This window comes from Delphinus delphis, chromosome 18 (genome assembly GCF_949987515.2).
Source record: "Delphinus delphis chromosome 18, mDelDel1.2, whole genome shotgun sequence".
In the NCBI taxonomy this organism is placed as follows: domain Eukaryota; kingdom Metazoa; phylum Chordata; class Mammalia; order Artiodactyla; family Delphinidae; genus Delphinus; species Delphinus delphis.
In genome coordinates this window covers 57,922,129-57,945,057 of record NC_082700.1, presented here as the reverse complement: position 1 = coordinate 57,945,057, position 22,929 = coordinate 57,922,129, and the positions used below count along the sequence as shown (strand labels likewise).

The 22,929-nt window shown below is 35.4% G+C and overlaps 1 long non-coding RNA gene across 1 annotated transcript in view; it reads left to right on the top strand.

Moving 5' to 3' along the window:
- LOC132413911 (uncharacterized) overlaps positions 1-22,929 on the top strand; it is a 195,853-nt gene that overhangs the window by 75,578 nt on the left and 97,346 nt on the right. The window contains exon 2 of the long non-coding RNA XR_009516846.1: positions 12,032-12,067. This is a non-coding gene — a long non-coding RNA (uncharacterized lncRNA). The remainder of the gene's footprint in view (positions 1-12,031; positions 12,068-22,929) is intronic.

Sequence of the window (22,929 nt, the reverse complement as noted above, 5' to 3'; positions counted from 1 at the left end):
GAAAGACTCTAATTGGAGCATCTGTACTACATGTGTGTCCATTTTTCTCTCTATTCTTAAGATTTCAAAGCTCAACTATTAGGTTTAAATGTAATTTTAATTAGTCCAGGACATTTAAAATTCATATTTATCTATATACACATGAATATACACATGTATAAATACAATATATATATTTTTTACAAATGCATTGTGATCAAGAATTTCTGCTTCTCCATGGGATGGAGTAGTTTGTGTCAAGCCAGCATTCCAACCAAAGAAAACTAGAAAACCCAGATAAAATAGAGAAGTCATCTCTTTGAAGCTATCAGAGCTCTGCAGTGGCAATGGTATCTAGAGGGGCTAAAACTCCGGAGATGAAAGACCTTCTGAGAGGTGAGCAGACATCTGCAGCCACTTTTATTCTGGAGAACTTAGCTATTTCTAATTCTGCACCACTGTCCAAGAACTGGACCTTTGTGTTGGCAGAAGACTATTGGCAGTGGACAGAGAGCTTTTGGTGGGAATTTGAGCTCAAGAATGCAGGGCTTGTTCCAATCTGGGATTTTATAGGACTGGAACCAAGAAATCTAAGCCATGTTCTAAAATCAGGCAATATTCTCTCAATTTGGGGACAAAATATTAGAGTCAGGTATTGATCAGGGGAGGGGTCCTAGACACTAGATCGATAGTTTAAAATTTCTGGGTGATCAAGTGCACATCAGATGTAGACATCTTCCCTTGGGTCTTTCTCTGTGTGGACTGAGCACAGTCCTATTTAGGTTAAGGTGATCAGCCTCCACTCTCTACCTGGTGGAGGGAAACCTTAATCATCCCTCAGGGAAGTTAACATCATCTGGAGACTTTTAAAAACACAGTATCTATCAATAAAAAAAATTACTAAGCACATCCAAACCATATGACCAAAATGAAGAGAAAAACAGTAAACTCAGATCTGCAGTGACTCACATATTGGAATTAGCTGACAAGGACTTTAAAATAGCTTTGCTAAATATGCTACAGAAAATAAGGGAAAAAAATAGGGAATTTCACCTGAACACTGGCATCTATGAAAAAAGAATTGATTAGAAAGAAGCAGACAGGGTAACAGAAAAATAGACAAAAACCTTGGACACTTCATAAAAGAGGGTCTTGAAATGACCGATAAGCATATGAAAACCTGTCAACTTTATTTTCGTCCGAGAAATATAACTTAAAATCACAAGATGCTAACACTACACACCCACCATCATGAATATGAAGAAAAAGTCAGAAAATAACAAGTATTGTTAAGCATGTGGAACAATTGGCATAAACAGTTGCAACCATTTAAGAAAAAACTATTTGATAGTATTTTATAGAGCAGAATATACAGATGCAGTTTGATCCAGAAATTCGACACCTTGGTATCTGTTTAACATGTAGTAAATGAAAGATGTATAGAAAATATTCAACAGAGCTCTATTCATAATATTCAAAAGTTGAAACAACACAAAATGCCTTTTTACTGTAGAATTGGTATAGTGTATAATAATAGTATACTATCAAGGAATGAGAATACGTGAATAAAGACTGCACAAATCAACATAGAAGAATATCTCAAAAATAATAGGGAGCAAAGTAAGCCAGACACTAAAGAGTACATAATTTAGATTCCATTTACATTAAGTTAAAATAAAGATAAATTTGATCTAAAGTGTTCAAGCTCAGGATAGGGGTTTTATGATTGGTGAACATAAAGAGCAATTTGAGAATATTAATGATATTCTGTTTCTAGATTTGGATGTTATATAGCTGTATTAACTTTATGAAAATTTACTGAACTGTACACTTATAATTTATATTCATTTCTTTTGTTATATTGTAATAGTATCATTAAAAATAAAAATAATGACATTTAAAGTCCTGACAAATTTTAATAAACACAAGAGAATTTATTCTACCAAAGTCTTGTTGACCTCTACAGTAGTCATATTCAGACTTTACACTGCATTTATTTCTACTGATGACACTAACACTACATAATCTATTGCCTATAGTGTTGAAATTGTTTTTTAACTTCTTTGTACAAATTATTTTTGAAAATCAGAATTATTACTGTATTTTAAGCTCTTTCACCAATATTCAACGTATTAAAAATAAAAACAAAATAGTCAATGGCAAGGAAGTTTAGACTACATCCAGTGATAAGATAAAACAGACTATTGTAGAAAAGTAGAAACTTAGAAAAATTGTTTAAAACTCTGTGGTGACTTGTTCACTTTCTGGATAGCACTGAAATACTTATAAATCTAAAACAAAAGCAACTCAGATTATTAGGATGACGTTCCCAGGGAAAAGTGAAAACGAAATAAATGATTTTGCTCATGTGGTTTGTCCAAGAGCCTTGATACGACAATCTTGTTGATAAAAATGTCACCTAGTGAGCAGGACACTTTATTTACAAGAGCTGGTTTACTCAGATATGACCACACAGGTGCCATAAATATGACGTTTTAAGAAGTTTTTCTTTATAAATTAAGACAACATGCCAGGTTTTAGCCAAACATAAGCACAAAATATACAGGAATAGCCTCACTCTTTAATGTCCTATCTATTGAAGATTATGTTTAAAGGAGAGCACACAGAAATAGAGAGATTGTGAAAGCATATGTTTTCTGTAGCAGGCTGAAGAGTAGATTTCCGATATCATCAAAGTTATAACTGCTGCATTCAAAATTAAAGAACACATATAAACCTCTAATATATCTGACCTGCTGGTCTATCATTGTTCTTGAAATTTTCATCACATGTATCACTTATTGTTTTAATTTTCTATTTATTCAACGTGGACAACATGAATTTTGCCCATAAGGCAATTTCAGCTTCCATTTTATCACTAGCCATCACATTGCTTTAGAATTGTCCTAAATATTAAGGTAGGTTGCAACTTGATGTGAATATCTTCGATCAGGAAACTAATGTTTCTCAGTAGGAAAACTCCATTTACATGCAACGTTTTTCTTTTCCCCCTTTGGCTTTTGGTGAAGCTGCTGTCCTGAGGTAAATGCTCTATTTGTAGCCCCTTCTTCTAAGAATCACTTTATATATGAGTCAGGCTTACATTTTGGTGCTGCTGACCAAGGAATGAGAGAGAAGACAGTTGTGCACCTGGGGTTGTGCTTTTCCTTCCAGACCAGCCAATCAAAGATTCTTAATCCAGAGCAACAAAAGGGGTTTTGTGTTGTGTGCTCACACTTGGGCCCATATTTCCAACACTCACGGCTGTGATTTTCTCAACAAGAGAACTGCCTGGTGGCCCTTGTGTGCTTGCCTGCTTCAGTCTGCTGGGGTCAGTGTTTTGTGATGTAATTTGTTATGCTGGCGCCTTCTGCTTTCCCAACTAAAGAAAAGTTCCATTTGTTATTTTCTGTGGATTTAAGATAAAGGTAAATTGTTCAAGTGCCTTGAGAGAAGTAAATTTAAAAAGCTAAATATTCAGTACTATAATACAATATTAAATTACAATGAAACACTGACTTTGAAACAGAGGATCTCATTTCAAGTTCTGGCTCTGTCACTTCCTGATGATAAAATTGGACAAGGTGTATCAAGCCCTGTAAAATACAACAATAATAGTTTTCATTTCTTAGGTTTGTCGTGGAGACTAAAAGAGTTAATTAATGTACAGCAAATAGAATAATACCTGGAAGGTATTACATACAACATTAAGATTAGTCATTATTAATGTTATTATTATTACAAATATTCTTAACCAATTCTTCTAACATATGACTTGCTGCTTCAGAATTTCAAGTTGCATTAACACCTGGTTTTATTGATAATCTCTATGATTCAATACTGAGTAACATAACTTGTTTATAAAATATAATGAAGGCAAAGGAGATTAATGCATTTGATTTTAGTAGCTAATCATTCATTTCAACAATCATTCATGTTAAGTAACTACTTCATACCAGAAGAGTTAAAAAAGTGTAAGATATAATCCTGGTCTTCAAGGTCCTTGAAGTCTAATAGTGTTTACATTCTAGCAAAGAGAGGGGGAGAGAGAGAGAGAGAGAGAGAAAGAGAGAGAGAATAAATATGAATGACAGTTCCTGAAAGTGTTATATGTAGTTAAAAAACTTTGGCTCTGGTATATAACTCCATTAAATTAAATTCATTTATGTATTTATTTACTTATTTAGTGCCTTGACCCTTCATTCATTATTTTATAGATTAAAATGGTATTAAGTTTCCCACATATATTTACTATAAATAGATATTATTATCCAGAAAAGTAAAATATAAATACACTATGTACCTCTAAAGATAGGACAATTTTTCTTTGCTTTAAGCGAAAAAAAAAAACCATCTTAAAAAAAATTCTAGGTGTCCTGGTATATGGAAGGAAAGCATATTGTACCAAAGAGTGGGTTTCCAAAAATATATATATATGTAGAGAATATGTTATTTATATTGTCAAAGAAAATTTGCACCAGATAGAGTTAAACAGACAAGGAAGACTTTATTCAAGACTGCTGCAACAGGGGTGGAGATTACTGCAATATGGGAGAGGGACTGAACTCAACTCCACTTAACAACAGGAAGGAGAGCTTTAAGCACTGGGTAAGCTAGTGGAAAAGTACTAGGCCTAACATGATTAGGCCATTTATGTTCCCTAATAAGTACTTATGGAAGTTAGGCTCCTCTCCTCCCACAAAGATGAGGAAATATGGGTGCTATCTTTCTTGATGATTACATTCAAAAAGATAGTTCTCAGATCCATGAGAAAGACATTCTTGGCTTATAAAACTGGCAGGAGGTTGGGAGAAGATTTATCTCTGAAAGGGGAAGAGAAAAAATTTATAATTGGAAGTTTTCTAAATTAAGTGCTCTGGGAAAAGGGATGTCAGGGGCCTAGAGTCTGAAAGAATCTGGCTAAGGGGAAGAGTAAGGATGCCTTTGTCAGTTTTCTCCTTCACAATACATATTTGAAGCTATATTTTAGATTAGAAAACAAAACTGGAAATGAAACAACAAAAGCCAGTAACAGCAACAAAAATGAAGATTTCTACAGTAAATACATAGCCAAACATGTGAGAAGAAAGTTCCAATATATGACCATGTTGGTAATTCAGTTTTGCTGTTTAATGTTTAACAAGACTCGTAAATAGTGATAATGAGACGTCACAAAAGACCCAAGATAGATAAGCACTTAACATAGACCAATGTCTAATGGTTATAGAAAAGTGCAGACACACCACTGTTTTTGGATTTTGAACTTAAACCCATTGCTATTTTAATGCACAACATAATGATTCAAAGGCTGCCCCTATTTGCCAAATTATATTTCATTCAATATGAACAGATGGTCTCTCATTTAGACAAATTGTACCTCAAAACAAAAGATTCAATTCCCTGCTTTACAGAAGATACATATTCTGCCAACAATTTTTCTAAGTACGTGTATTAGATAAATAAGAAAAGCAGTTGAAATTATGGTTAAATTACCTATCCGCATTGGAGGTTTCCTGTGGACCACATTTTCATTTCTAGTTTTGTAAGTTAGAATATATTTTGAATTCTGTTCCATTGATGAAACATATTTTTAATGCCAGTGACACTGACATTTCAAATTTTAAATGATTACTGCTGAATTACCAAGACTTGCAATTAAATTATAAAATGAGACCAGAGAACTATATAAAAGCTGTACTTAATTTTCTAAATAGCTCTAAAACATTTAAAAATACAATTCTCTATAATTTTTGAACAATTGCTGGTAATTATTTAGTGAAGGTGAAGGAAGGAAGGACAAGAGTCTCTCACAAGGAAGAAAATGAGAGCTTGATGTAGATTATATGTTGTTTTTCAATTTAAACAAGAAAAACTGCCATCTCAATCTGTGAACAATTATATAATCATAGTCATTGCGTTACCTTCGCCGTCACCATCATTATAATCATCATTAGTATCATATCACCATCATCATATATGAACCTCAGAGGGAAAAAAACCCAAAACAAAACAAAAACTAAATACATTTCCCTTAGCTCCAAATACTGCTCCAAGTATTGTTTCTGTTTCTCTTGATCAACTTAAGAGCTTCCTACCTCTGTTTTCCCTCTGTCCATCAGCCTTTGCTGAAAATCTCCACAGAAACCGCTCTTAAAAGCATCAAACACATAATTGTGCACTGCTGAAACCAGTGTCAGCAATTTAACCTCATCATCTTTAAGATCATCGCCTTTAACATCATCGCTTGTCCCAATCTCTGTAAATGATACCAAATCCACCTAGTTGCCCAAGTCCCTAAACTGAGATTATGTTTGACTCTTGGTTCTCCATTCCTCTATGTACAATCTCTAGAGAGGTTACACACATTTGCTGTTGTATCTCCAACTGCCACTAATCTTGTGTAAGTCACTCAATATTGTCTTTGTTCCTGCATTTTCTCCTAACTTGTCACCCTTTTTCTCATGGACCCCTCCCATCCTTTCTCTACAGGATATACAAAATTACCTTAAATAAAGAGGATCATATTACTCCACTTAAAATTTTGCACTGATTTTCCAGTGTATTTTGATTTAAAATTAAAACTCACTTAAATGACCCCTGTTAGAGCTCCTACTTATCTACAAAACCTACAATTTCTTCATTTTTCTTCTTGCCCATTTAGTTCTAACTGGTCTGGCCTCTTTCCATTTCTTAATCATAGCCACTGCCTTCCTGTCTTAAGGCCTTCACACAGAGGTTGTTCCTTCCTGGTAAATTCTTTTCCCAGATTTTTCCATGGCTGTTTTCTATCCTTGTGTGTGCATATGTCCAAACTCATCAAATTGTGTACATTAAATATGTGCAGTTTATTGCATATCGTTTATATGTTAATAAAGCTGTTAAAAGACTTTGTTTTAAAGTTGCCACTCCAGAAATACTTTACCTCATCTCTCTCTTAATTTTTCTCCAACTCTTTACCCTATTTATTTTGCACATATCCTGTTCACTTACTTTGTAACTGAATATTTGCTTGCTTACTTTTTTATGGTAATCATGGAGAAATTACCTATCAGCTCGGACGATTTCCTATGGGATACATTTTTATTTAGATTTGTGAGTCAGAAAATATTTTTAAAATACTATTCCATAAATGAGACTAAATTATGATAATGCTGACCTCAGTAAATGCTCTAAATGCTAAAGATCATGTATGTACTGTTTACTGCTTTATATTCAGTGACTAGCACAGTATTTGGCACATGAGGCCAAATATTAATATGATTTAGTTATAAATTATATATAAGTGTATTTCCAATCAATTAATGGAGTAAGATAAAAGCTTACTCTTCTCCACAGAAAACTTACAAATTCCCATCACTTTATTAACCATAGTATAGGAGATTTTTAAAATACTTTTCTTCTGCAAAGATAGGAACATATTTTAAACTGAAGACTGCATTTCATTATGCCACATTTAATAGAAACCCAAATGTAAAATCTGTATCGACTCCTCTTATATAAAACACTATTTTTTGATGGTGACATTCTTTTGACAAACACGTTCCTTGGTAGAATAGGTTGTTAGCCTAATCTACCAAGGAGAAAATTTAAATTACAAAAATAAAATGAGAAGCTCCCAAGCATTATATCTTAGGCTTCTGTCTTGATTTCATAAGTACTAAATTGTCCTACTGGTTTGGAAGGAACATTGTATAGCTGCAGCTTATTGATGGAAATTTCTGAATTTAATTGGTTAGATGTTATCAAGAGAAAAATAATTTTATATCAACTGCACATTTCTTCCTTTCCTTTGAGAAACAGAACAATAAATACATATATAAAAGGACTTTGAAAAGAGGTTTGCACTTAAGTCCGAAACTGAAAGAAGAGGAACATCTTCCACACTCTACTTGAACACAGCTGGAAGGCTTAATGAATAAGAACATTGAGTTCTCCTTTACAGCAAGGTTAATTTAGAGCTTTTCTGCCTGCAGAATTATCCATAAATTAATTTCTACAACGTATAACATTTTTATTAGCTCTTTCAGGAGAAAATTTGAAAGTAATGTGTATAAAAATCCTATAATCTTACATTTTCTGCTTAAGAAATGAGATGAAATACCAAACAGAAATGTTTCTGTGCTGTATCTTATGCTTATCAATTAGCAGTGTTATCAAAATACATGAGTTTTAGACATGAATAAAAGACTAAATTGTGTGATTAGAAACATTTCCTGCTTTGATAAGTTTTTCAATATGACTTCCAGTGCTTATTTTAAATATAAAGCTATCCTCTTGCTTATCAAGTTTGCTATAATCCATTGTGAATTACTTGTCAAGAGACCTATTTCTTTCCACTCCTGTTTTCTAGTGCCTGATTATATGAACTTTATCACTTATTTAACCACTTTTCCTAAATTAACCAGGTTTCCTAAGCAACAAAATGAGTTTTGGCCTAAAAATAATTACTGACAGACCATCTATCATTAATAAATTAGGATTGACCTACTTTATTATTAAATAACGTATGACTAGCCTTTCCAACCTAATCAAATTATACAGTGGTATTTTGCCAAAAAGGCATTCCTTTTACGGAACTGGTTTAGAATATATTTCAACTATTTTAATTTACATGTCCCTATTTTAAAATTGTGCAGTTTTGCTATATTCACAGGACATTTGTGCTTTCTCTTCTGTAAAATGTTTGGAAGGGTTTGCTTATGTTCATACTTCCCTGTTCCTCTTTTTCTTATGTTTTTAAAGGAGTTTCTTCATATAGTTCAGATTATAATCCTTTGGTAAATAATTGTGCTGAAATAATAGTTCCCAATTTTTGCCTTCTTTTACCGTCTCACACTTTTTAATCTGTATTTTTAGGAGCAAACTTCTTAAATTTAATATAGTTCTATCTATCATTTCTTTCTTTTATGGTAAATTATTTTAAGTTTTGTTAAAAAATTTTTTCCTTACAGAGAAACAGGAACATTTATAGGGTAATTTTTATTATTCACTAATTAATATTTTAAAGGATACTTCAAATTCTGGATATTACATATTATTCATCAAATCATATTCATTAGTTCATATTAATTAATCTATACTATTTCACTTCAAAGTCTAATTGATTTTAGTATGATGTGTGATAAGAACCCTATTTCCTATTTTCATAGGAAAAGTCAGTATTCCCAGAATCATTTAATAAATAGTCTGTCCTTTCACCCCCTGACCTACAGTGTCCATTCTGCCTGTATTATGTTTCCGTGTGTGTGAACTTATTTCGGGCTCTCTATTCTGTCCCATCACAAGGAAGTGCTCCTCCTCACATTTAAACTCTGACAGTCCATGGCAGGCCTTTCTCACTCGGCTGGGCCTCTGGCAGAAGACACCGCATCATTTGCCTCTATTGTGTGGACATCTCCTTGTTCTGCCTTGGATCTTACAGAGCAGACGTCTCTGCCCGACCCCCTCACAGTGCTTAGGCTGCTTCATCTCACACTAGGCTTGCTCGCAGCCTTTTTGGGATCTGTCACCTTCACTGGGCCTCTCCCCAACTGTATCTTTCCTCACTCTGTCAGGCCCTGGCACCCAATTCAGATTGGCCCCGCGTGTGACTGACGTCCTCACCTTGCCTAGGCTCTGACCCCCAAGGTGGGACATTTCCCTCCCTGACTGTGTCCCTTATAGTCTCTTCAGAATCAAAACAACAGAATTAAACTCTCCCTCAGCTCAAATGATGGAGTTGAAAGAAAAAAGTAAAATCAGCAGGGACCAAAGGGTTCTGCTGTTCCTCAGCAAATAATTACTTCATTAAGGAATATCTGCCCAACTAATGAGCAGAGGAAAAAACAAACAAAACTATATATATATATATATATATATATATATATATATATATATATATATATGCCAGAATCTAGCAGATAAAATAATGCTAAATAATTTTTAGTGAATAAGTGAATGAATATTTTTAACAAATAATTAAGTGAATAAATGATTAGATAAAATATTAAAAGTATTAGAAAAACATCATAATTGTAGCTACTATAAAGCTGGGTAGAACTTCATGGATTTCCATAAGGGTAATTTAACTTGTAATTTAATGATTTCACTTGGAATTTCTAATAGATGGACAAGGTTTTTTTTTTTTTAACATCTTTATTGGAGTATAACTGCATTACAATGGTGTGTTAGTTTCTGCTTTATAACAAAGTGAAGCACCTGTACATATACATCTATCCCTATATCTCCTCCCTCTTGTACCTCCCTCCCACCTTCCCTATCCAACCCCTCTAGGTGGTCACAAAGCACTGAGCTGATCTCCCTGTGCTATGTGGCCTTCCCACTAGCTATCGGTTTTACATTTAGTAGTGTATATATGTCCATGCCACTCTCTCACTTCGTCTCAGCTTACCCTTCCCCCTTCCCGTGTCCTCAAGTCCATTCTTTAGTAGGTCTGCGTCTTTATTCTCATCTTGCCCCTAGGTTCTTCATGACCTTATTTTTTTTTTTTTAGATTCTATATATATGTGTTAGCATACGGTATTTGTTTTTCTCTTTCTGACTTACTTCACTCTGTATGACAGACTCTAGGTCCATCCACCTCACTACAAATAACTCAATTTCGTTTCTTTTTATGGCTAAGTAATATTCCATTGTATATATGTTCCATATCTTCTTTATCCATTCATCTGTTGATGGACACTTAGGTTGCTTCCATGTCCTGGCTATTATAAATAGAGCTGCAGTGAACATTTTGGTATATGACTCTTTCTGAATAATGGTTTTCTCAGGGTATATGCCCAGTAGTGGGATTGCTGGGGCATGTGGTAGTTCTATCTGTAGTTTTTATTTTTTTTTTTTTTGCGGTACGTGGGCCTCTCACTGCTGTGGCCTCTCCCGTTGCGGAGCACAGGCTCCGGACGCGCAGGCTCAGCGACCATGGCTCACGGGCCCAGCTGCTCCGCGGCATGTGGGATCTTCCCGGACTGGGGCACGAACCCGTGTCCCCTGCATTGGCAGGGGGACTCTCAACCACTGCTCCACCAGGGAAGCCCCCAGCTTTCTTTTGATTTCCATTTGCATGGAATATCTTTTTCCATCCCCTCACTTTCAGTCTGTAAGTGTCCCCAGGTCTGAAGTGGGTGTCCTGTAGACAGCATATATACGGGTCTTATTTTTGTATCCATTCAGCCAGTCTATGTCGTTTGGTTGGAGCATTTAATCCATTACCTTTAAGGTAGTTATCGATATGTATGTTCCTATTACCATTTTATTAATCGTTTTGGGTTTGTTATTGTAGTTCTTTTCCTCCTCTGGTGTTTCCTGCCTAGAGAAGTTCCTTTAGCATTTGTTGTAGAGCTGGTTTGGTGGTGCTGAATTCTCTTAGCCTTTGCTTGTCTGTAAAGATTTTAACTTCTCCAATGAATCTGAATGAGATCCTTGCTGGGTAGAGTCATCTTGGTTGTAGGTTTTTCCCTTTCATCACAGCTGTTAACCTTATGGGGGTCCCTTGTATGTTATTTGTTGCTTTTCCCTTGCTGCTTTTAATATTTTTTCTTTGTATTTAATTTTTGATAGTTTGATTAATATGTGTCTTGGCATGTTTCTCATTGGATTTATCCTGTATGGGACTCTCTGTGCTTCCTGGACTTGATTGACTATTTCCTTTCCCATATTAGGGAAGTTTTCAACTATAAGCTCTTCAAATATTTTCTCAGTCCCTTTCTTTTTCTCTCCTTTTCTGGGACCCCTGTAATTCGAACTTTGGTGTGTTTAATGTTGTCCCAGAGACCTCTGAGACTGTCCTCAGTTCTTTTCATTCTTTTTTCTTTATTCTGCTCTGCAGTAGTTATTTCCAATATTTTATCTTCCAGGTCACTTATCTGTTCTTCTGCCTCCGTTATTCTGCTATTGATTCCTTCTAGAGAATTTTTAATTCCATTTATTGTGTTGTTCATAGTTGTTATTTTGCTCTTAAGTTCTTCTAGGTCATTGTTAAACATTTCTTGTATTTTCTCCATTCTATTTCCCAGATTTTAGATCTTTACTAACATTACTTTTTATTCTTTTTCAGGTGGAGTGCCTATTTCCTCTTCATTTATTTGGTCTGGTGAGTTTTTACCTTGCTCCTTCATATGCTGTGTGTTTCTCTGTCTTCTTATTTTGCTTAACTTACTGTGTTTGGGGTCTCCTTTTTGCAGGCTGCATGTTCGTAGTTCCTGTTGTTTTTGGTGTCTGCCTCCAGTGGCTAAGGTTGGTTCAGAGGGTTGTGTAGGCTTCCTGGTGGAGGGGACTGGTGCCTGTGTTCTGGGGGATGAGATTGGATCTTGTCTTTCTGGTGGGCAGGACTGCGTCTGGTTTTGGGGTGTCTGTGACCTTATGATTTTAGACAGCCTTCTGCTAATGGATGGGGTTGTGTTCCTGTCTTGCTAGTTGTTTGACATAGGGTGTCCAGCACAGTAGCTTCCTTGTCATTGAGTGGAGCTGGGTCTTAGCATTGAAATGGAGATCTCTGGGAGAGCTTTTGCTGTTTGATATTATGTGGAGGTGGGAGGTGTCTGGGGGACCAATGTCCTGAACTCAGCTCTCCCACCTCAGAGGCACAGGCCTGATACCCGGCCAGAGCACCAAAACCCTGTCAGCCACACGGGTCATAAGTAAAGGGAGAAAAAAAGAAAGAAAGAAAGAAAAATAAATAAAATAAAGTTATTAAAATAAAAAAAATTATTAAAAAGACAAATAAGAAGCAAAAGAAGTAAGAAATAAAGAAGAGAGCAGCCAAAACAAAATCCACCAATGGTAACAATCGCTAAAAAGTATACAAAAAAAAAAAAAAGGACAGACAGAACCCTAGGACAGATGGTAAAAGCAAAGCTATAGACACAATCATACAAAGAAGCATGCACATACACACTCACAAAAAGAGAAAAAGGAAAAATATATATATATATAAAAGGAAGGGAGCAACCAAATCAATAAACAAATCTACCAATGATAATCAATTCTAAATACTAAACTAAGATAAACATAAAACCAGAAACAAATTAGATGCAGAAAGCAAACCCCAAGTCTACAGTCGCTCCCAAAGTCCACCACCTCAATTTTGGGATGATTCGTTGTCTTTTCATGTATTCCAGAGATACAGGTACATCAAGTTTATTGTGGAGATTTAATCTGCTGCCCCTGAGGCTGCTGGGAGAGATTTCCTTTTCTCTTGTTTGTTCGCACAGCTCCTGGGGTTCAGCTTTGGATTGGGCCCCGCCTCTGCGTGTAGGTCATCTGAGGGCGTCTGTTCTTCGTTCAGACAGGATGGGGTTAAAGGAGCCGCTGATTCGGGGGCTCTGGCTCAATCAGTCTGGGGGGAGGGAGGGGTACGGAGTGCAGGGCGAGCCTGCGGCGGCAGAGGCCAGCGTGACGTTGCAGCAGCCTGCGGCGAGCCGTGCTCTCTCGAGGGGAAGTTGTCCCCGGATCCCGGGACCCTGGTAGTGGCGGGCTGCACAGGCTCCCCGGAAGGGGGGTGTGGATAGTGACCTGTGCTTGCTCACAGGTTTCTTGGTGGCTGCACCAGCAGCCTTAGCATTTCACGCCTGTCTCTGGGGTCCGAGTTTTTAGCCACGGTTCACGCCCGTCTCTGGAGCTCGTTTAGGCGGTGCTCTGAATCCCCTCTCCTCTCGCACCCCAAAACTATGGTCTCTTGCCTCCTCGGCAGCTCCAGACTTTTTCCTGGACTCCCTCCCGGCTAGCCGTGGTGCACTAGCCCCCTTCAGGCTGTGTTCATGCAGCCAACCCCAGTCCTCTCCCTGGGATCTGACCTCTGAAAGCCCGAGCCTCAGCTCCCAGCCCCTGCCCGCCCCGGCGGGTGAGCAGACAAGCCTCTCGTACTGGTGAGTGCTGGTCGGCACCGATCCTCTGTGCGGGAATCTCTCCGCTTTGTCCTCCACACCCCTGTTGCTGCGCTCTCCTCCAGGCTCCGAAGCTTCCCCCCTCCGCCACCCGCAGTCTCCGCCCGCGAAGGGGCTCCTAGTGTGTGGAAACCATTCCTCCTTCACAGCTCCCTCCCACTGGTGCAGGTCCCGTCCCTATTCTTCTGTCTCTGTTTTTTCTTTTTCCCTACCCAGGTACGTGGGGGAGTTTCTTGCCTTTTGGGAGGTCTGAGGTCTTCTGCCAGCATTCAGTAGGTGTTCTGTAGGAGTTGTTCAACATGTAGATGGATTTCTGATGTATTTGTGGGGCGGAAGGTGGTGTCCACATCTTACTCCTCCGCCATTGTGAAGGTCTCTCTCAATGGATAAGTTTTTGATGTACATATTTACTTTTCAGCTACTCTACTCTTCTGTTAGGGAACAGATAATATTGTTTAAAAGAAGTCAAAGTGTTAACAGAATATATGAGCCTATGAAGAGTAGGAAAGTTATTCAGATAAGTACAAAATAACATTTAAATAGAGCTTATAACGTAGGGGATAAAAGGAAAAAATTGTTAAAGGTGGGCCTCAGTAAGAAAAATAACTTATTTGAAGATAATTTTGGTTAAGAAAAAATAAAAATATAGAATTAGAATAGGTACAGGATTTGGAAGGTATAAAAAGCCTAAGGAATAATGCATGCTTAACTTGTTATGAAGTAGGGAACATTAATTTGAACAAGGAGATGGTACAGTAAAAAGAAGAATGCAGGGTAGACTAAACCAGAAAAAATGTCACATAAACAAACTACAAGAAAAATTTAGATGCCTATGCACAAGATGTTGATGGTATATTGTAGTGGCAAAAAAATAGAAAAAGGATTGACAAATAACCATATATGAGTTTATGATTCTAATTGATTTATAAAGTTCACAATTACTCAAGAATATTATCAAATTGGGATGTGGTAAAATTAGTTTTTATTTTCTGTTTTGGATCTTCTCACTCTTCCAAATTCTACCCGGTGGGGGAAAAGTAAACTATCCTGAGATATCTGTTTAATGTGATTTTGAAGTTCGAAATTAGATTTTAGAAGCACAAAAATAAAATTAGCAAATGAAATAAGTGCATTTCTAATGGAACTCTGGCGACCTAACAGTCTATAATAGAATGTAATGATAATTGGTTTTCTTGAATATTTTTATGGTTTTAAGTCTATTTTGAGTGTCTTATTTTATTTTCATGTTATCAGGCCATTGCTGCTCAATAGTATAGCAATATGAATAAATTCCATTATTTTATTAGTTTGCAAAAAGTAGAATTAGACCATTTTCAAGAATATGCTGAATTTTTTCATTACTTTATGTATCTTCTATCACTTATTTTTCAAAATAATATAAATTCCTAAGTTATTGCTTTAAACTTAAACAACTTAGGGGAAAATACTTATTTCTATATTATTTCATCTAATTTTCAGTGTTGTAAAGATACAAATAACACTGATAATGATAATAAAAATGAATATAGCTTATATATTATCTCAGTAACTATCTATAAAGTTCTCTTATCCCACTGTCGATTTATGATGACAACAGCATTCAAAATGATTTTGCACCTGACAACATGAACATTTAATCTTCAACTTTGGAATAAAAATGGACAACTCTGTATATGCATGAGTGTAAATGATTTGAGAACATAAATGTAATAACACATAGAAGCCTGGAGAAAAATGACCTCTCTTGGTCACAGAATAGACATTTGTGATTTAATTATTTGCATTTCTTATAAAATAGTGGAACTTCTAGATATAGTGTTGATTTAATAAGTTACATAGTATAAATACCTAGGTAGAATTATTAAAATTTTCAGTTGTAAATTTTAAAATATTAGTTAATATTTTTGATATTAATTTAGATATTGAGTGTATTTTACAAACAAGATGTGCAAAACATTAACAAACAATGGATTAGATGTGTGTACATGTATAAAAATAATTGTCAATTTTTTTAATACTAATCAGAATCTTTCCAAGTACCCTGTTACTATATCAGTTAATGACCAATCAGGGAACCGATAACACTCTCCAAGATAATTCCAGAATTATTTGAAGGAGCAGAGACCTTAGTAGAGGGCAATTCCTCAAGAAGGAAACCAGGGGCATACAAATCTCAAATTTACATTTATCCTTTCCTTCCATTTCCTGCTGGGCTCCTCTTTGGAAACCAAAGGGCAAAAATGTCCACTGATGCAGGGCATAGCTGTCAGGCTCTCAGGGTAGAGAGCAGGTGGATTATAAAATGGACCTTGAGTGGCAAATGAAAGATACTTTGGAAAGAAAGAGTTCACTTAAGTTAGGAACTATTGTTACTTTCAAATACTGATGGAAATGGCAGAGTTAAGAAAGAAGATTTGATAATGAGAGGAAGGTAGAATTTTTAGAATCAAGTCCCTAAATAGGCAAGACAGCAGCAAAAATGCAGGGACTCTTCTCTGACACAGGTAGGGATTATTTATACATTCTAACAGTGCCCAAATCAGTCTTCATCCTACTGATACATAATGATTGATGTGTCTGACTCACTGGTCCTTCTTCAGTGGAAAGGAGTTGAAGAAAAACTTAATATTATCAACACCTAGAATAAAAAGAGAGAGAAGATAGAGACAGAGAGACAGAGAGACAGAGAGAGAGAAGAGAAGAGAAGAGAAGGGAAGAGAAGAGATAAATTGTCCAAATGTAAAATATAGGAGATAAATATCAGGAAACAAAAAGGAAGAAAGGGAAGGAAAAAGACTATATGTTTGTACATAAAAAAAAGACTGTTGAGAGTCATAATTAACTGAAGCGTACGTTGTGAAAGACGAGTAAAGAGGGAAGTTTTTTGTATGATTTTTTTTTTTAAACAGAAGAATATAATTTGAAGGCAAGAGTTGTTGGATTTTATAGTTTTCTGTTCTGGAAAACAAGAACTCTTGATAGGCTAGGTATCTACAAAGAATAGACTATTTCTGGAATTCAATCAACAGGAAGAGGGTATGGTCACAAAAGGAGTTACTGAAATGTAATTAAAATGTATACTCAAATGATTGAATTATAATTCATCTTGAAAATGAACATATTAACAAAAGATTTGGAATCTGTACATATGAAACCAAATATTTTATGATGTTACTGCAGAGTAGTATTTCATATTTACTACTATAGCAGTAGCAGACTTACTATAATGGACCTATTTGAACTGAAAGAGATGGATATTTATGCACTAAAGAAGAATATGCTACCCTCTTATGAAAGGGAGCAAAGCACGGACACTCAGAAGCTACAAAGTCTGAGTTCTAAACCTTACTTACTTGGTCTATGATCTCGAGCAAGTTATATAACTGTATATCACTTTCCTTATTCACAAAGTTGAGTAATAATTGGAACTTCCTCACAGGGTTGATATTAAGATTAGCTTAATTGTCATGCAATATTTCTAGAGCATTACCTTACATGTAATAACTGCCATGTCATCATCATAGGTGTGTTCATCAACTTTCCCAAAGCCTTAACATTATCAACTTGATTTTTAAGGAAACTTTTTGTTGAAGTATAACTTAAAAACACGAAAGTGCCCAACTTACAAGTGGACATATCCATAGATGTTCTCAAAGTGGACACACCTATAGAACCACACAGATCAAGAAACAGAAAATGTTCATTATACAACAGGCCCCCTTAATATAGTGTCATAGTCACTATGCTCCCAAAGGTCACCAAATTAATTTTTTTTGGGGGGGGATTGTGGTGGTGTTCATGGCTTTATAACTCAAAGTGTGTGATCTCATTAACAAGTGTTGTTTTTCTGATTAGAGGAAAGTAAAAGACACTGAATTTTAGATTCACAAACAAGTCACTAGTGATTTTATTAAAATGTATTCATTTTAAAGAAGCCTGATCAACTCTAGTACCCAAAACAATTGTAGGCTTTGATAATGTGAAGTAGAGAGATAATGTGAAGTAGATATTTGGTTATAATCATATCACTGAGAAATCTATCTATCTGTCTATCTATCTATCTATCCTTGAATGTATCTTTTCATTTTAAATTCAGCTCTACTAACTACACAGTTTTTTAACTTAGTTTTTCCCCAAGCTTTTTAACAATGACCAGCTGATGATTAGGATAACATGTAACAGTGAACAAATTATTTTCATCTGCCCCTTAGACCAAATAGGAAAATAATATTGCTTAGATAAATTCAAACAAAGCTAAATGCAAACACAAGTAACAATAACAAAAATTGTGTATAAAACAAAAGCCAAAGCAGTTGGTTATCATTTAGTGCATGTCTTCATCTAGGAGAGAGATAAGCCTTTGCGTAGCTATAAATGGGGAAAGGAATTATTACACCAGTTAACTCTTCCTTTCAACCACATATAGATTTTGATCCTTGAAATGGGTTTAGTTCAAGAATGCGAAAGTTAAACAAATTGAACATAGTATTAATATATCAGGTTCTATCAAAAACTTATGGTTTTTAAGAAAATATTTTTTTTATGCAACCATTTAACTTGGAGAAGATGTAGAGTAAGAATGTGGAATCAGAATTGCAAAAGTTGCTTTACTCTGTATGAATCTAAAATGTTATTTAAGACACTCAGTATATAAATACATTGTCTTATTATAAATTGTAATAAATTACAATATGATTTAACTCACATGTATAGAATATTCAGGTGAATCGAATGCTTTTGGATGCATGAAAACATCAATGAATGTTTTTAAAGGCTGCGTAATTTTTGACAGTATAATTTACTTGTATTATAGATATTTGAGAAATACAAATAAAATAATTGTTCATTAACATTCTTTTACATCTACATCTCAAACACTTATCTTGTCCATGTGAATAAAGACACCTGAAAATCTCAGTTTCATCCAAAATTCTTCCTTCTCTCCTTTACTCCTGATAAGTTCTGTTGAACCAATCAAATAACATTACTTACATTACCCCTCTTTTGCACTGTTAATTCCATTAAGTTTTCTTCGGTTCCTCTTGTATAGTGATTGATTCTGACCTGGTCCTTTTGCATTCAGTTTTTAACTGCAAAAGTATCATTCACTTTATCACAGGATGTATTTCCCCAACGTACCCTTCTGATGATATTTTTTCCCTCTGCAAAAGACTTAAATGCTTTTCCCCTCTGCAAAAGACTTAAATGCTTTTCCCATGCCAATAACACAATACTATTTAGCATAGATCTTTAGGCTGTCCAAAATCTAGCTGCAAAATATATTATTTAATTCTTCCTATGTCTAATTTAACCTCAACTCTACTGCAGTGTAATGTCAGCCATTACTTCTATTTCCTCTGCCTATGACTCTCTAAACTTTATGCTAATTAGAGGTAATAGAATTTTTCTATCAGAGGGACTTGGAGTCAAAGATCTAGATGTAAAGGGAAGAGCACAGATTAAAGTTGAGTTTTCAGCATAGGTATGCAATTTTTTCTTGGAGCGTATGCTTCAGATCAGCAAAAATAGCAATGTTTTAGGAGATGCTTGTGTTCACACTGTATATAAGAACGAGAAAGTATCAGTGCTGCATATCAAAAAAAAAAAAAAAAAAAAACTGTGCGGGGGATGGGATCGTGCCAAAGCCCTCCAAGCCGCCATTGGTGCTAACGCTATTACATTCAATGCAGAGATAAGCCACCATCCTGAAAGGATTACTTCTTCTCAAATTCCTCTATCAAGCAGGATGTCCCAGTCCAGTGCTGCCACCTGATGACCTTTAGTTCAATTCATACTTTAAGTAGAAAGCTGATTTATTTGAGATATCATTTTAATATATTTTAGATATGTGATCTAAATACAACCAATGCCAGATTTAGATAAAATGTAAATGACAATACTGTGTTGATGGACTATTTTGTATGAAGTATATTAGGACTTATTTCTATAAGAATTAAAATAATTTCTATCTAGATAAATATTTTTGCAGATGGAAGTCATAACAGTATTTAACATTTCCAAAAATCAACTCTATAAGCCAATTCTAAAAATAATTGTCTCACAGTCTGCATCTGTTACAATGTTCTGTTAAATTGCAAGACACATGCTTTTGTATCATAAATAAGGTACGGTAAGTTCATATTCTAATATAACTTTACTGTGTTCCAAAAACTTAAACCATCAATTTTCATATAATCATAATGATGTTATAACTTCTTTAGATGAAATCAACAAAGCATAATTTTGAATGACAAGTAAATTAATCCATTAAGATGATAAAAATAATACATTTTTCTGTCACAGTATATTCTTTAAGGGAAATGTTATGTCCACAAAAATGAGTCTATTTATCCCTTACTAAAGATAGTAAGACATAACAAAATGAACACTTAATAAAGCATTTAATCCAAAGGTTCTCAGGCATTACTCTAGTTTACCATTAAATATAGTATACTTCATGGAGAAAAATAATCCTACTTAGGTTAAATCAGCTATTGACCCAATAATGTCATGTGACAAACCACCCCGAACCCCAGTGGTTTATATTGAAAACATTTATGTTTCTTCTTCCCTGTGTACAGTTCCCTGGGAAACTTTGCTTTAGGTTGTGATCTAGCTGGTCTTGGCTGGTCTTGTGGGAATTCTGCTCCAGTTACCTGACTTTGGGATAATGGATTCAAGTCTTTTTCAAGTGGGTTCAGATTTAAGGGGTCAAGCTACATGGAAGGTCCTATTTTTCTGGCAGATCACTGGAGCACAAGACAGCAAGCCAAGGAAATTCCATTTAAGATCTCTGCTCAGGCACTTTTACACATAGTCATTGGAGAAATCAAATTACCCAGTTAAGTGGAAAATCATACTTCAGGAAAACGGAGTCTTCTGAAAAGCAAGGGGAGTGATTATTTGCTGAAGAGTAATTCACTCTATTATAGTCTAATCTTGTTCACAAATATCCACTTTCCTTCTGTATGCAAAATACACATGCATCTTCCTCATGACATGTTCAAAGTCTCATCTATTTATAGCAGTAAGCTAGAGTTCCAGGATCTGGTGATCAACTTAAGTATGAATTAGGCTCTTCTTAGTCCGGAGACCTATGAACTAAAAGACACATTAAACATACAATGGAGACAAAAGGAGGTGGGGGATAAATGGTGGAATTGTGAAAATGGAAAGAATTTGAGCCTCATAGAACTCAGTGGTCTGTAGCAACCCTGAAATATGGCCGGGCAAAGGTTTCCAGTCTGTTGATACTGTGTTTCAATTGTACACTAATTTAGGCTTCACTTTTCATGTTTAGATGCAGGTCCCCAGTTCAATATTATCCAGCATTTGGACCCACTCTCTGGGAAGCACTTCCTGCTTCCAGAGCCTCCTTGGCCACAGCTGAGGAGGGATTGGAGAATACTCTCTTTCTGGCAACCAAGAACTCTCTAAGCCTCATTACTATGATATGATATTAGTGGCACATGCATTTGCTTTTTCATCTCAGTCAGTTTCTTTTAACCCAGGGTGTGTGTGCTTTCATTAGCACACCTCTCCCAAATATATTGTGAGTTTTCTATGTATGATTTCAGTCAATTCCATGTTCCAAAGCCACACTCCTTGAGATGGAAATCTATGTATCTATTTATGTATCTATGTATCTATGTATGTATGTATCTATCTACCGTCTAACTATCTACCTCTAGACTTGCCTACGGGTAATTTCAGTTAAAAAAAAAATTCTGTGGGACAATTTGCCTGTTGAAGCCACCTTAATCCTTGTACATGTCTTTGATTTAATGGTGTGTCTTATTATCAGCATGTTGGATTGGTCTTTTCCTAGAGGCTGCATCTGTGGTTTGGTTTGGTTAGAAACAATTTTATTCCCTAACACTTCAGTTTATTATCTTTCTCATTTCTGCTTACAAAGCTGGTTAGTTTTTTTCTGAGCCCATTACTTTTTCGTTGTACCTTGTCAAATGTAGCTCACACTATTAACATTCTGCCTATAAACTTCTTTGGTGAAATCAAAATCAGAAGTTTATTAGTTACATGACATAAATCTTCCCAGTTAGTAAAAAACAATTTTACCCAAAGTTTCATCTCTATGTAACATGAACCGCTATTTTTCCAGCCTCCTACAAGAGATTTTTCATCACACACTAATATCAGCACCCGATATGTGATATCAGTTTCTATATCTGTCAGTTCTTGTTAAAACAAAGTTGTTTAAATGGTGAGCATTTACTTTTTCACCCAGTGGCCCAGACCTGTGTCAGTCTTTCTATCAGCTGGCCTTTTATTGGGATTGGCTGAGCTTGTCTCCAGGCTGCATGTCCCAGCTTAGTTTCAGGAGGCGCCATGTATGTTCGTTTCAGTGCTCAAGCTGAAAGGGAGTGAATATTTGTCTACCAGTAATACAATTGATCACAGTTTTCTGCTTCTCAGTGCTATCATCTATGAAATGAGGATGATGCTTATAATCCCTAAGATGACTCTGAAACTGAAGAATAGTGATGCCAATGGAAAATATTTTTCATAATGGATATATTCCGTCTCTGTGGGTCAATTTCCACTCATTTTTTTTTTTAAATTGTCACAGTAACCTCATGCTGTTTGATGTACTTCAGTTTTAGGTTAGGCACAAACAGTATCCATTTTTTTCTGGATAACTAATGAAGTGGGAATAATGAATAGACATGATTGTTAGAGTCGTGGCTTTCTTTTCATCTATAGCAGCTCAGATTAAATGAGCAATAATACTCCTATTCTTTGTCTTCCCTCTCATTCCAAGGAAAGTATGCTTTCTTGATCTGTTTTCTCTTATATTTCATTGTGATTTAAAGGCATGTTAATTAGATACTGGCTGAAATAATGCTTGTTATTTAATTTAAATTGTTGGTTGATACAACCAACAAAAATATTTGAATATATTTTTTGCAAAGTTTACTGAGTTTTCATAAGGGAATATTAAATATATCTGAAATGTTGCATTGTCTCCTAATTGCAAAATAATTTTTGTAAGTAATGTTCTTTAGCAGCAATGCAACTTTGTAAGATAATTTGTAAATTTCACTATGTATAA